Below are 16,270 nucleotides of genomic sequence, written 5' to 3' on the forward strand. Positions count from 1 at the left end.
AGGTGCTCATCAAATATCTGATGAGCTAATGACTCATTGTCTCTGGCTCTCTATTCCCTCAGTGGGAGATCATAAACTTGCAATAGAACCGTTCAAGAGAAATTGAGCCTGACCATGTGCTTGGCGCTGTGTTAGCCAGACACACGGTCCAGGAGGCAACCACAAAACATACCCAGTCCCGGGCTGGTGATTCACTGGCCCCCTGGCAGAGATATGTGCACACACAGGAAGACCAGACACTGTACATTTGCCCAGTTCTGCTGCCAGCTATCTGGCCTCAAAGGTAGCTAGAGATAAAGCCACACAGCTCCTGAATCCTCTAAGAAATCCCCATCCTCTCTCTCTGTCCCAGAGCTGGGTCTCCCCCCCAGACTCCTTCTGCCTGGAACACCGTCCTCCACTGTGCGCCCAGCCATCCTTGGCTTTGGTTTATTCTTCAGACCCCAGTTTCTCCATCACTTTCACTGGGAGGCCTTCTTTGGCTCCTCAGACCCCACCTCGATGGTAGCCCATTAGTCAGCCCCAGTCCCACTTTGCACTGTCCGCTGGTTTCCCTGTCTATACCTCACACACACTCTATAGGGCTATTTGTTCTGAGGAAGCAGGGACCTTGGCCAGCACACAGTGTAGTGCAAAGCACAAAGTAGGAGCTCAAGAAGTATCTCTTTCCTGAATAAACAAATACACAGATAAGGAATTTCTTGGGAAGGCACAATTTCATCTTTCAGAGGCCAAGACAAGGGGATAAGACCCAGAGCCCCTCCACCTAGCCATGGCTCACTCTTGGTGTTTGCAATTAGCCTGGCCACCTCCCTCTCTAGAGGCTCTGGAGTCAAGCCCCAAACTGATGCTTTCTCTTCTCCTCCTCCTCCTTTTTCTTTTTCTTCTCCTTCCTTTATTTCTTTTCTTTCTTTTTTTTTTTTTTTAAGTAAACTTTACCCCTAACATGGGGCTCAAACTCATGACCCTGAGATCACAAGTCTTATGCTCTACTGACTGAACCAGCCAGGTGCTCCTGGTTTGCTTGTTTTGATTTACTGTTAAATTTTTTTAATGTTTTCATTTTCTTTTTGAGAGAGAGGGAGAAAGACAGTGTGAGCAGGGGAAGGACAGAGAGAAAGGGAGGCACAGAATCTGAAGCAGGCTCCAGGCTCTAAGCTCCAAGTTGTCAGCAAAGAGCCCAATGAGGGGCTGGAACTAATGAACCATAAGATCATGACCTGAGCTGAAGTCGGACGCTTAACCTACTGAGCCACCCAGGCGCCTCACTGATTTACCATTTTTTACATTTTTAAAAATGTAAAATTTCTGAGAGAGAGAGGGAGGGGCAGTGTGAGCAGGGGAGGGTCGGAAAGAGAGGGAGACACAGAATCCAAAGCAGGCTCCAGGCTCTGAGCTACTGTCAGCACAGAGCCCGACGAGGGGCTCAAACCCATAAACCGTGAGATCATGACCTGGGCCGAAGTCGGACGCTTAACCGACTGAGCCGCCCAGGCNATCTTGGGACGCCTGGGCGGCTCAGTCGGTTAAGCGTCTGACTTCGACTCAGGTCATGATCTCACGGTTCGTGGGTTGGGCCCCGAGTCGGGCTCTGTGCTGACTGCTTGCTCAGAGCTTGAAGCCTGCTTTGGATTCTGTGTCTCCTCTCTGCCACTCCTCCGCTCACACTCTGTTTCTGTCTCTCAAAAATAAATGCAAAAAAAGTTTTTTAAAATATCCCCATTAAAAAAAAAAACCCACAAAATTTTAAGTAAACTCTATGCCCAACATGAGGCTCAAAACCATGACCCCAAGATCGAGTCACATGCGCTATGACTGAGCCAGCCATCCACCCCTGATGCCTTCTTTTGTTAATTTTTTCTTGAAATGGGCCCACTATAGTACACATCTCAATGCATGCCGTGTCTCCCTCCCTCCCCTCCCTGGAGGTCAGCTTCCGTTAGCACTTCCCTGTGTCACTCTCCTCTTTGTGGTATGGTGTCCTAGAGAGGCTGCAGCCTGCATTTCCTGGACTCTCTAGCCACAGAGAAGGGGGAACATCAGTTTTGGCCTTGGTGGCCTCACTCTGTAGCTGGGTCCAGGCAGAGCAATGGAGGAGGGTGAAGGCAGAGGGCCAGGATGATTCATCCTGGGCTGGAAGATTCCCAGGCTCCAGGGCAGCTGGGGACCCCCCCTGCAGAGAGAACAGACAGTGCCTGATGTCCTGCATTACAAGGTCTCTTCTGGTCCTCCTGGCCAGATCCCCAGAGATGCCACACGGCAGCGTGACAAAGGGTGGGAAGAAGCTGAGGCCCTCAGGAGGAAGGATCTCACTCCAGTGTGTAACCTGGTGAAGGGGCATCCTTAATCTGGCTCATTCTGCCAGTTCTAGCTCCAAACCTTCCTCACCAAATGGCTGTGAAGTCAGTAAAAAAAAAAAAATCTCAACAGCAGCCTCTCTCTGCCCAAACATAGGTCAATATTAGGTTAAGACAAATGTCAGAAGCACACAGAAAAGCAAACCTGCCAGCGTTCTGGGAAAGAGGCAGAACTGGTTCCCTGATTCAGGGCTGGCTAGAGGCTCTTCTCAGGGACTGCCATGTATAGGAGCCTCCAGTCTGTGTGTGTGTGGGGGGGGCCGCGTGCGTGCGTGTGTGTGTGCGTGCGTGTGTTTTCAAAACAGGGTTGACAGCTCCGTTTTTGATTCACCACTGAGTTGCAAGGAGAGGGGCAAGATCTCCTAGTAAAGTTCAATGTCCTATTTCCTGTATCTTAGACCAGGGAAAGCAGATACTCCCCGTTCACCACTACTGTACACCGCTTCCCGCTCCTGACCTCATTAATTAGTCATGGCACCTTGTCTAACACGGTATGCACGTTCACACTCGAGATGAAACCTATTTGCCACCCCGGCCCTAAACATAGATTTGCCTTAACCTTACCAGTGGCCCACGGGAACAGTGTCCCCCATTTTGCAAAGCACAACCCGGGCAGTCCTCCTGGGTGGCCCAGGGTAGAGAGATGGCCTTGGAGATTCAAGGGGGCGGGTGGAAGTGCAGAGGTGAGGTGTGGGAGCTTTGACAGTCTCCCAGGCTGCATCAACCTAGGCCGTCCCGCTTTATCTCTTACACATTAGACTTCCCAGTAAGCCTTCACCGGAAACAAAGGGTCCCATTGCTAACAACGGTGACACACCCTGTGAAATGTGTTACTAGGGAGGGGGGGCAGTACAACCTCAGGCTCCAGCATCTGAATACCAGGCCTCTCACAGACTGTGTGACCTTGGGCGAATAATGCTACCTACCCCAATAAGGCTGAGAGGACTCAGGGAGATAATGAAGCCACAGCACAGCCACATGGCCACCACCTGATCCGTGGCAGCATGCGGACAGCGGGACCAGGGAAGAGGACAGTCTCTCCCACTTTTGATGGCAGTGAGCCTAGGGCAGTTTCTCTCACCCTCCGCACTGTTGACATCTGAGGCCAGATCATTCTTTGCGGCGGGGCTGTTACATGCCTTGTAGGAGGTTTGGCAGCCTCCCTGGCCTCTACCTGCTAGATGCCTATCTCCCTCCTTCCCCAGCTGTGACAACCAAAAATGCTTCCAGGGACTGCCAAAGGCCCTGAGACAAGACGGCCTCTAGCTGGGAACCACAGCTCTGCTTGCTGCAAGAGCCAGGAGGTTACTGTGGAAGCAGCGGGAACAGGAGGAAGGAATGTGGAAGGCAGCAAGGGCTGCCTCCCCCTCGTTGGAAGACTCCACAGTCAGCGCCTCTTGCTGTGTCCCTAGAGACCCCTTGTTTTTGCTGGAGGCCTCCTTCTGATAAGGCTGCAGTAAACTGCCTATGTGTGAGTGTGTGTGTGTGTGTGTGTGTGTGTGTGTGTGTGTGTGTCAGAGAGACGGACAGAGAGGGGGGAGGGACAGAGGGAGGGAGAGAGAGGAAGGGGGGGCAAAGGGAGGGACCCGGGGGAGGGGGAGAGATTGCAGAGGAGGGAGAGAGAGCTATAGAATGCTGAGAGCACCTCTGGTCTCCAGGTCCCTCGCGTCTGAACACACCCACACAAGATCCAGCCCTGGGGGCCTGTGGCAGTGGAGTCTAAGGTCCTTCGCCCCTCCTGGAAGTGAGCTGAGGGAGATGACTCAGTAGGGCCCATACCCAGGCTAGAAGGGGTGTACAGTGGGCGGGAAGGCACCCAGCCTGGTCTCGGCTCTCCCAGCCCCTCCCAGACAATCCACCAGCAGGCCCTGTCCACTGTCTACTATCCACTGTGCCTCTAAGATTCATCAGAACATGACTCTTCCCCACCCTGTTTCAGCAACCATCTCTATATCTGGAGACCTGGAGTCACCTCCTAGCTGGCCTCCTTGATTTCACCCTCATTTTTTTCTATCCCTTATTCTCCATGAGGCAAAAGCCATGACCTGTTAAAAATGCACTTCAGGTTACACCGTCCTCAGGCTCCAAGCCCTCCAATGACAACCTCAACCCTCCAGATCACATCAAACCTCTGCACAGCCTTGGGGCATGTGTAGTCCCTGGCCTCTCTCTGACCCCAGCCCTTCTTGCTCTTTTTTTCACCCCACCCTGTCTTTCCTTCTATTCCTGCCATATGCTGACCTCACCCCCCACCCCAGCTTCGGTACAAGCTGAACTTTTGCCAGAAGCTCCTCTGCCTGCTAACCACAGTACTGTGTCCAAGCACTCTTACCAGGCCTTCCCTGCCCACCACCAGTCTGAAATTGACCTCCTTAGACACTGGCACATCACGCTGTTGTATGGTGCTCACAGCATTTTTGACCTTGTTCCTTGCCTCTCCTGGTCCGGAATCTCTATTTCCGGAACCTTGCCTATTGTTAATTTCCATTTCCCCAAGACCTGTGTGTCTGCACATAGTAGGGGATCAAGAGGATTTAGAACAGACAAGTAAAGGGGTGATAAGATGGTCTCAAGAGCCCCTTTCTACCCTATGGCTCCATGTCTCATTGGAGGCTTCGTCATCCGCCTCAGGGAGGCTCACAGGCTAAGGCTGGCCCAGCGGCTGGTGATGGGGCAGCAGATGCTGACCCCGGCAGCCCTGTGAAGGTGCCAAGACGTGGTCGGTGCCAACGCTAGGATGTCCCAGGTCACAGGGGGGAGGTCACTTGCAGGGTTTGTTACACCTTTACTGTAACTGATGGATGGGCCAGGCATGGCTACAAGGGTCCCTTTCCTCCTTCCAGTGGTCCCTTTGTGACTCTTAATGTGAGTGCCTCATTGTTTCTATTGTTCAGCTGGCTTTCCTCTAAGGAAGGTCACTCCTGGGTGCAGTGGCAGCCAGCCATCCCCCCAAAGATGAGTGGGCAAAAGTGGGCCCTCTTTCCTGGGCCCCGACCCCTGGGGGCCTTCACAGGCCAGGCTGCAGAGCACCCACCAGAGGGCGCTCCAGGTCACTGCATTTGTGGCAGCCAGAGGCTTGGGGCGGGAGAAGGGAGCTGTGCAGGGGGTGGTTAGCTGGCCTTGGCTTTGTCCTGCCCGCTGGGGCCTCTCTGTCTCTTCCCAGCTTCCCCCACCCTTCACCTGAGCTCCTCTGTCTCGTCTCCGTCAGCAACCCCCCTGCGCACCCTGTGCTGTGGTAAGCCCTACTGCGGAACACCAGGGTGCCTAGCTTGAAACACGAGACCAGCCCGAAAACTAGGGAAGACTGCTGGGGATTCAGGCTTTCCTGCAAGAAGTGGAACTGAACATGGTCCATGGGGAGGGGCCCACGTCCCCACCTGCCCTACCCCCAACCAGTTCCCTTTCAAGCCCCTCACTGCACAGTCACAGGCCATGTGACTTTCTGAGATGGAAGTCGAGGCTGTGAAACACAGTGTTAAGTCTGGGATCAAATCCTGACTCTGATTTGAGAGCTGGATCACCGTAGATGTGTTCCCTAACCTCTCTGAGCTCAGGCTGCAGAAGTGCCAGCCTCTTATTTTTTTTTTTTAAGTTTATTTATTTTTGAGAGAGAGAGAGAGTTGAGCAGGGGAGGGGCAGAGAGAGAGAGGGAGAGAGAGTCCCAAGCTGGCTCCACACTATCAGTATGAAGCCTGACATGGGGCTTGATCCCACAACCGTGAGATCATGACCTGAGCTGAAATCAAGAGTCAGACGCCTAACGGACTGAACCACCCAGGTGCCCTGAAGTGCCAACCTCTTAATGTTGTGGGAGATGACACGGTGCTTAGCACTATGCCTGCAGTTAGTTGTTATTATGAAAGTGGTTTGCCCATAGCCACTTGTCAAGCTGAAGTGGCAGACCTGGGCCCAGAAACCCCATCTCCTGACTCTCAGGCCCCAGCTCTTCCTGCACAGATGGACTGAGGCCCCTGGGAACAGAGGATGCTGCCTTATTTTGGGGAGAGGTCTGTCACCAGCTAATGTTACAGTGCCTGCCATGGGCTTCCCTGGGGATGGCTCCACCCTTCCTCCTGGGCTGCTTCCACCTGACCTCCCTTCAAACCCCACCCAGGGATGGAGCTGGGGGAGGTGGGGAGGTGGAGAGGTGATTGCAAACATGCTGGGGGAGTAGGAACCCTCACAGGGGACAATCTGCCAGTATCACACACATCCCCTGACCCAGCTGTTCTACTTCGGGGGACTTAATCCTACAGATAGAATCTTACAGGTATGAGATAAAATAATGCACAACATTTTCTACTGCAGCTTTATTGTAACGAAAGTTTAGAAGTAACCTAACCACTCCTTTAATAGGTGACTGGCCAAATACACTATGACTGTGAAATACTAGGCAGCTGAAAAAAAGAATGAGGACCTCTCTGGCACCAACATGACCACTCTTCAAGTTGTATTACATTAAAAAACCAAAGGGTGTGAGGCAGCTGGGTGGCTCAGTCAGTTAAGCCTCTGATTCTTGACTTCGGCTCAGGTCATGATCTTGTGGTTTTGTGGGTTCAAGCCCCGTGTCGGGCTCTGAGCTGAATGTGCAGAGCCTGCTTGGAATTCTCCCTCTCTCTCTGCCCCAACCCCACTTGTGCTCTCTCTCTCTCAAGATAAATAAATAAACTAAAAAAAAAAAATCAAAGTGCGATAGGCAGAGGAAATATATGCACACATATGAATGTACATAGATCATATTGCTCTGAAGGATACATAAGAAACTGAACATCCTGTTGACTGGGCAGTGCATGGAGATCAGCACAGAAGAGAGGTCTGAGGTGTGAGGGGGATTTTCCTTGTAGCCCCTTTTCTTACTCTTGAATATTGAAACACAAATATATGACCTATTTAAAAATTATTTTATAACTCTCCTAAGGAAAAGGAAATGGTGGCCAAAGAAAATTTATATAATATACATGATATGGCATGATATGATATGATATGATATGATATGATATGATATGAAACTATGTAATATATTTGGGTTGGAGAATACTTAGCTTGGACTCCTTCTCTTTCTTCCATCCCCCTCTTATTCACTCCCTTTTGCTCTTTATCAGGTGTGATTGTAGGAAGTCCTGTGAGCATCCTTTCCCTTATCTGTAAGAAGACCTACTGAGTCCTTGCTTCAGAGCTCACTGTGGTGACCGAGTGACATTCCATAAAGGGTGTGCGGTGATGGCACAGGGTAGTGCCCACTCCATGTCTTTTCTTCCTGCTTCCTGCTCTGCTATCCCATTGTTTCTTTACTGAAAAATGTGCTGTGAAAGAGAAGACAAGGGTTCTTGTCAAGGCTGTGAGCAACCTTGAACTTGGGCTTAGTACTGTTTCTGAAATCCTGTCCTGAGGTTTACAGCTCTGAGGGAAGGGCTGGGATAGGGTGGGGATCATGGAGCCAACGCTTCCCCGGGTAGAAAACCCCAGAATCTCAGAGAACTTAAAAAAATGTAGAAGGTCTCCTTCTCCACTGCTATCAGTGTGGTTTTAGTGAGGTTATGATAAAGGCTGAGTCTTATGCCTGGCTTGGTCAGCCTACTAGTCAAGGACAAAATCCTAGTAATGATTAGGTTGTTACCTTGGCCAGAATTTGCAGTCTCAGCATATCTACCCAGGAAGTCCACAGCTAGAGCAGGTCAACTCCATCAGCTTTCCCTACTGTGCATGCACACATACGCAAGCCCCTAGCCCAGGTGGACACTCGCCCTATACATGTGTATATCTCTCCTTATGTGTACACGCACATTCCTCCACAAATACCCACTCACATGTACATATACACACATAAACAGGCATGTATGTGTTAACTGACACACGTACACTTACATACACATACCCACATGCCTTAATACACACCTACAAACAAAAATGCACACACTCACACACACCCACCTTCATGTTCAATACATACTCCTACTGTTGTAGATCATTTCCAAAGATGGCTGCCATTGATTCCTTTCTTCTCTGCCTGTGCATGCTTTTCCACCTATCAAAAGGCAAATTCTACTTTTCTCCTCTTGAATACTTGTGGTAGCAGTAACGTTCTGAGATTTGTGAGTGACGCAGAGGATGCTATGTGGCGATGACCACTCTGGCACACCTTGCCCAAATCCCTGACCCACAGAATCATGGGAACTGATAAAGCTTTGTTGTTTTAAGCCACTATGTTTTGGAATGGCTTGTTATGCAACAATAGGCAATTGAAACACCCATACATACTTATGTTTATATATACACAAACTCTTGTACACTTATAGACATGCTCGCACACATACACACACCTTTGTACTAGACACTATTGACTGTCTACCCAACACCCATTCCCATTTGCCTTCCTTCTTAACATTGTTTTTATTTTTAATTGTTTGTTTGTTTGATTGTTTGTTTAGAGAGAGTAAGGGAGGGAGTGGCAGAGGGAGAAAGAGAGAGAATCTCAAGCAGGCTCCTCACTGCCAGCACAGAGCCCAATGTGGGGCTCAAACTCATTAACCGTGAGATCATGACCTGAGCCGAAATCAAAAATCAGATGCTTCACCAACTGAGCCACCCAGGAGCCCCTGTTTTTATTTTTTTAAGTAATCTCTACACACCCAGTGTGGGACTCAAACTCATGACCTCGATATGAAGAGTCCATGCTCAACCAAGTCAGCCAGGTGCCCACACATTTGTCTTCCTGACAAAACTCTGTCAAATGACTGCCATTCCTCTAAACAGCCTTGTGCATTGAAAAGCTAATTCCATCCTCAGCTCCAGGAGGGGGCCTAATTAGTTTAAGTGGAATGTGGTGGTCTCAGTCCTTTTAACAAAGATTGGTTTAGCTTTGACCATGTGACCAAGTTCTAGACAATGAGGTATGGGGGGGTGGGATTCAGGCTTCTGGGAAAACTTCCTCCTTCATAGGAAAGTCGCCCTAAAAGCAAAGATGCATGTATCTATTACTGGATTCTTCGTGTCTGAGTGTGTGATTTGGAAATATTGCAGTCACTCTGTGACCAGAGGATACAGAATCAGGCATAGTGGAAAGGTGGAAAGAACAGGTTCTTAAAGATATTTTGATCAATGCAATCAGTCAACTTGAGAGTCCTTCCTCTCCACCTTTGGAACTCCTATTATGTGAGATAATAACTTTATTTATTGTTTGAGGGTTTTTATTTGCTTTGTTTGTTTGTTTTTTATTTGTAGTCTACATCCAACTACTATCTCCCTTCCCTTCAGTAAACAAACACTCCCCCATGTCTGTATACAAACAGATCCAGAGCCATTCATGGAAAACCACAGCTGAGCACATGTACTCTCTGCTTTGTATGCATACATACCTGTACACAGGGAAAGCATACATTCTCCTATACACATATAGGGATATATGTAGATATGTACATAAATATACTTTCTCACACATGCATGCAATTCCTATCACAATATCACAGATTTAAATGCACCTGGGCAATATACTTTTTGTACACACAGGCACAGAGACATACCTACTGGTTACATCGATATCAACATGAATTTGCCCATTCTTTCTCACGTTTGAACAGCCACAGTGAACATACCCACAGCTCCAAGGGTCTGCTTGGCTGTCAGCAGGCTGAGAAACCACTGGCAGAGGCCAACAGCATCTCACCCAGGACTGGCAGAAAGTTCTGGAGAGAGTTGGGAACCAGGGATTTGCAGACCAGAACACAGCCCAGGAAGCAGGAAGTCAATTCCACAGTGACTTGAGTGTGCATAGCAGCCCCAAGGTCATGGAGGCTGAACTAAACACAGTACCAGAGAAGGCTGGGATGTTTGTTTCTACCTCAGAGGGGAAGAAAACCTTCCCTCCACCCACCCAGCACTTCCTTCCATATTTACACAAAACCTGCTTGGCCCTCCAAGGAGCTCTCTTTGTTTGCCTCCTATGCAAACAATTGAATTAGTTATTGCACAAAAGGGAACTGTCACCATTTATGCCACTGGCTATTCCCGGTAGAGAGAAAAGTATGTGTAAAGGCAAGGAGGTGCAAAAGAGCACATAGTGAGTATGCGTCTGTGTGTGTGTTGGGTGGTGTGTGTCCAGTGATGATGAGTTTGCAGCACAGAGTGAAGGAACAACAGAAAATGGGGCTGGGGAGTTGGGCGAAGGCCATATCAGGCCCCTGGGTTTACCTTTAACTCCCATGGCCCCAGGTGCCACGTGACTTTGCACTTAGAGCTTGCTAGGCACATTGATAACGGAGATGTTGTAGAAGATAAGGTACCAATAAGTACGTTTGTTCTCTGGCTTGTGTATGAGGTTATTTGGGATTTATTCTCTAATTTCCCCTTCTTTTGTATCTTCTCATACCCCAGAGTAGTTACTTGAGAGTATTCTTGTTAAGTTAGCTTTTATTGTTTGACAATGTAAATTCATCTTTCAGAAATTTCATGTTTCTAAGTTTAATAAAAAGCAACTTCCAGGGGTGTCTGGCTGGCTCAGTCAGTGTAGCATGTGGCTCTTAATCTCAGGGTTGTGAGTTCAGGCCCCATGCTGGGTGTGTAGAGATTACTTAAAACTAAATTCTTTTTTTAAAAAAAAGCAATTTCCAAAATAGCACATTTAGTAGAATCCCATTATGAATAAAATGTTTGTATGTTTATTTATATGTGCATATCATAAGGTCTCAAAGGATATATACACCAACTGTTAAACAATAATTATATCTGAGTGATGGGATTACAGATGACCCTATGCTCTTTATTTTTTTGTTTTATTGTTTTAAAACAAAATTTTTTTCTTTTTAATATTTTTAGCATTGTATGTGCTTTTTAAAAAAGTTTTTTTAAATGTCTATTTATTTTTGAGAGAGAGAGAGAGACGGAGTGCAAATGGGGGAGGGGCAGAGAAAGAGGGAGACACAGTTGTCCAAAGCAGGCTCCAGGCTCTGAGCTGTCAGTTCAGAGCCCAACATGGAGGTCGAACCCACAAACCGCGAGATCGTGACTTGAGCTGATGTCTGACACTTAACTAACTGAGCCACCAAGTTGCCCTATTCTTTTTTTTTTTTAATTTTATAACTGTTTATTTATTTACTTTTGAGAGAGAGACAGACAGACAGAGCTCGAGCACGGTAGGGGCAGAGAGAGAGGGAGACACAGAATACAAAGCAGGTTCCAGGCTCTGAGCTGTCAACACTGAGCCTGATGTGGGGCTTGAAGTCATGAACCCATGAGATCATGACCCAAGCCAAAGTCAGATGCTTAACTGAGCCACCCAGGCACCCCAATCCTTATGTTCTTTAGACTTTCCTATATTTTTAGGAATTTTATGCAAAAAGCTTTGGTTACTTTTATCACCCTGAGAAAATGACTTCAGACTTTAAGAAAAGTTTAATCTACATTTTATCTATAAGTATAAAGCTGGTTATAAGAAACTGGGGATAAGGAGAAAACTTCAGGGAGAAGCGACTTGTACACGAGGAACTTCAGGGAAAGTGAGTGCCCTTATAAGCCCATCATCTGAACCAAGGGTAGTCAAAGAGATAAAGGGGGTCATAGAAATAGCTTCCACCTCAAGGGGTGGCTGAAATATGAGCTGAGAAGCACACCAGGCAGTAAATGAGAGGTGAGCTGGAGGGAGAACTCACTTGGGGGTCTGGAGATGAGTTGAGTTTCCATTCTGGCACCCAGTGACCTTGGGCAAGTCTCTTCACCTCTGTGAACTTCAATCTCCTTATCTGTTAAAGAACTTTAATGACAGTAACTGGGATGCTGTGATGATCAGATAAGATAGCTTATCAGTAACCACCTTGTGAACTCTGAGGTGTGGCATGGGTCACCTTCCAAGGTGCAACAGTGCCTTCAAGGCAAAGGAATCCATCTGTGTGGTGAAAATTTGGACCCAAGCAGTAGGTGAGTGGACAATTTGGTGTCAGGGCCAACTTTGGATGGGCCTTAAAAACCCCACTAAGCAGGCTGCAGCCTGCACAGCTCTGAACATTATGGAATATAAAGTCAGGAGGGCACTCTTGTCTCAGCTCAAAGACCTGCACAGCTGGCTTCTCTCTTTAGAGAAGTATACCCCAAGGAGAATAAAAAAAAAAAAAAAAAAGGAGANGGCCTTCTCTGAATGTCCAATCCTTCCCATAATTTAACTGCCTGCTCTGGATAATTACTTTTCTCCTGCTTATGAGCTTATAGAGGAATAGTAGTTCCCAATAACTAGAGACTTAATAAGGCTAAATTATAATGAGTGTCCTGCGGAATTACACACCACATTAACACCAAATGAGTTCATTAGAAATTCATTAGGAGTGATTCCTGTGACTGCCACAAGAATTAATCACAGTCAGCCAGAGGCAGGAGAGGAGGAGATGAATAATTGCACAGGGAACTGGATGAAGACCCTTTGGCACCTGACTTTGGCCCGAAGCAATATTTTTTGAGGGTCATGGGGTGCTTTGGCGGTAAGTGTAGAGGTGAGGTTGCTTGAATGTTGTTGGAGCTACCTCCTGCACGTCCTCCTCCTCCTTCCTGGCTATGGCCCCAGTCAGGATTAGACGGGTAGATGTGGGGGCGAACAATCTTCTTCTCCAGTCCTAGGTAGCTAAGGAACCATGGAGAGGACTTGTAGTTCCTGTAAGAACATACATCCCCCTTTCTCTGTACGAGCAGGTGCTGGTCCTCTTTCTGAGTGCCTTTACGTATGGAGTTATCCAATCCTCCTGTGGCCCTATGAAGTGGGTTTAATTGTTAGCCCCATTTTGCCAGTGCAGAAACCCAAGCACAGAAATTAAGTGACCTGCCCGAGTGATGCAGTCAATAGTTGGCCAAGCTCGGAATTTGAGTCTTGAGTGGCGTGCTATAAGGGTGGATGACGGTTGAAGGTGGTTCACTTTCCTTCTTGCTCCCTGGTGCTAAGTGCTATTTTGAGGTCTGGTGGTTTAGCTTTTCCGTCCTTTCCATGAGCTACCCCATTCTTCCCAATAAATTAGTTTTTTGTTTATTACTAAGAATCAGTGTCATGTCAGGTTTTGTTTTTGTTTTAAAGCAATCTCTGCACCCAGCATGGGGCTAGAACTCATGACCCTGAGATCAAGAATCACATGCTCTACCAACTGAGCCAGGCAGGTGCCCGAAGAATCAGTGTCTGTTACTTACATTTGGAAGAGTCCTGACCAATGCCTGAGTCAGTCAACAAGTACTTGTAAAGTCCCTACTACAGGTCCGCCCTGAGTCAGCTGCTGTACAAGTCACAGAGAAGCATAAGGCAGACTTCCTGCCCTCCAGCTGATACAATCTCAGAAAAGCAAGGGTAATAATAATTTAATCCTGTGCCCTCCTATGTAAGTGAAAGAGAGTCAGACCTGGGTGCACTGGACTGGGAGGAGAAAAAGGCTTCATGGAGGGCACAGCACATGCGCTGGGCAGGATCTTGGGGGAGAGGCCATTGTTGTGGACACTATCTGGGCAACTGCCCATCCCATAGTCCCCTCTTCAAAAACTGTCCCTCTCCACCTGAGCAGTTGTCCCATTGGTGGAATGGAGTGTCTGCACGCTCTTCTATGTTTAGAGAACTCCCCACTGCATGGGTGGCAATAAGGTATTTGCTCATGACTTGAGCTCAACCCAATCAGACATTCCCACTGGGATATTTCCTCAGCAGCTTGTGATGCAAAGAAGCAGGGACAAGAGAATCCATTCTGGTGGGGGTAGGGGAAGAGTGGGGGGATGGGGGGGGGGCATACCACTGCCCAGAAGAATGGTGGCTGCAATGCCAGTGAGCCATAACACGGTTGGTAGGGGTGCAACCTGTCCAGTCCATCTTTTGGTGGTACTGGCAGTAAGATCCCAACAAAACCACTTCTGTGATGTATTTGAGGCTATGGTTCTCGATGGTTATCCTCTCCTGTCCTGGTTTGTTTTCCACGCTTGAAAATCCTGTGACCTAATCCATATCCTTTCAATAAATTTCTTTTCTGCTCATATCTGTTTCCGTTGCTTATAGTAAAGACCCTTGCTTCTGTGACCACAGATGATTGGACCAGGGACAGATATCTGACTCAATGACAGACCAATCAGATGATCTCTCCTGAGTTAGCTTCTGCTGGTTGCTCTGAGAACCCTTCTCTCTGTGAGCACTGCCAGGGCAAAGAAAGGACAACAAGAAGGGAGAATCAAGTAGCCACAGGGAGGGAAGCTGCATATGACACTGGAGAGACTGGTTTCTGATGCTTTCCAGTTCCTGGTTCTAGTTCTCTTGCTGTCCAACTCCATTTCTATCCTTTGAGTTCTCCAAGTTGGCCCAGCATTCTTACATTAGATTGAACCACATAAAATTGTTGTTTTTAAAGGTCATGAAGATCAAATATTAGCAATTGGGTATGGTTTAACCCATTGAGTTCCTTCTTTTGGCCTAATCTAGCTCAAGTGGGTTACTTTATTTGCAACATGAAGGACTGTGTCCAAAACAGTCAGACATTCCATCAGCTAAAAATTGAGCAGAACAGTCAGAGACACAGAGCAGAGACAGAAAACAAGGGTTTTCCCTGTCTGGTGAATACTGTCTCCAGTGAGGAGGCTGTCCTGCAGACCAAAGGCTGTCTAGGATTTCCTGTCTCATCTCCAGGTGCCTTCTCTGAGATCACTGTCCTGTACTGGTTTATGACCCATGACCATCTACCAGAACTTCAGCCCCATCCCACTTGCCTCAAATAATACTCTTCATGTTAATTCATGGTCTTCAATAATGCTTTTGGTTTTTTTTCTCCACATTGTGGTGTTTCCTATTCATGTATGTACTTTTTCTTACCTAACCTAATTGTCCAACAATAAGGACTGGTTGACTAAGTTGTGATATATCCATACTGTGGATTAGCATATGGTCATTAAAGTGGGGCTGAGGTGGACGTGGGTGGTGGGTTGATGTAGGAGACTTGATAAGAGTTGATAGCTAGTGAGCGTTCAATACCTGGCTGAGGGAGTACCATGAACTTGTGGTGGTGTCACTCTCCCTTCCTTGCACTGTGCCTTTTCTTCTGATTGTAGTCAGCAGTCCTGGAGCTGGGGGGTAGAAAGACAGGGTTTTTTGGTTCAAAAATGGGGCCTGGGAAGCCAAAGTAACCAATGAACATTGAGGGTCCTAGCAGAGGAAGTGACGCATGGATGGGCTAGTTAGGAAAGGAAGTGAGGCTAAAATTAGCAGGTGCATGGTGGAAAGGGGAATGAACTGTGAGGCCGGAGCTTCATTTATTGACGTGGGGACCTGTTTTCTCTTGCTGTGTATTTCTGCTCCTTAATGCATAGACTGGTGCTCAGTAAATGTATATTGAATGAACTAATTGACAAATGCATGGGTCGTAATTCTTTTTGTTTGTTTTTTTAATGTTTTTTTATTTATTTCTAGGAGAGAGAGAGAGAGAGACAGCGTGAGCAGGGGAGGGTCAGAGAGAGAGGGAGTCACAGACTGAAACAGGCTCCAGGCTCTGAGCTGACAGTCAGCACAGAGCCCGACGCGGGGCCCGAACCCACAAACCACAAGATCATGACCTAACGAAAGTCGGACGCTTAACCGACTAAGCCACCCAGGCATCCCATGGGTCGTAATTCTGACATTAGAACCAGAGACTGACATTCTGCTTTTCATCGAGGATCTGGCAGGATCCATTGTGGTCCATTTCAGGTCAGAGAGAACTGAATTCAAATCCAAGTGTCATCAACAAGAAGCTGTGTGACCTTGGACAAGTCATCTAACCCTTCAGAGCCTAGACTTCCTTTTCTGTAAAAAGGGATAATAACAGCTCTCTTGGAAGTTCCAGATGCCATGTGTCAGACATTTGGCACAGTGTCTGGCATAAGATTTGGTTTGTTCTTGGGGCTGCATCCAAACCAAATTGCTGTATTTAGAGGACATGAGG

The sequence above is a fragment of the Crocuta crocuta genome, unplaced genomic scaffold, assembly GCF_008692635.1.
Source record: "Crocuta crocuta isolate KB4526 unplaced genomic scaffold, BGI_CrCroc_1.0 scaffold343, whole genome shotgun sequence".
NCBI lineage: Eukaryota > Metazoa > Chordata > Mammalia > Carnivora > Hyaenidae > Crocuta > Crocuta crocuta.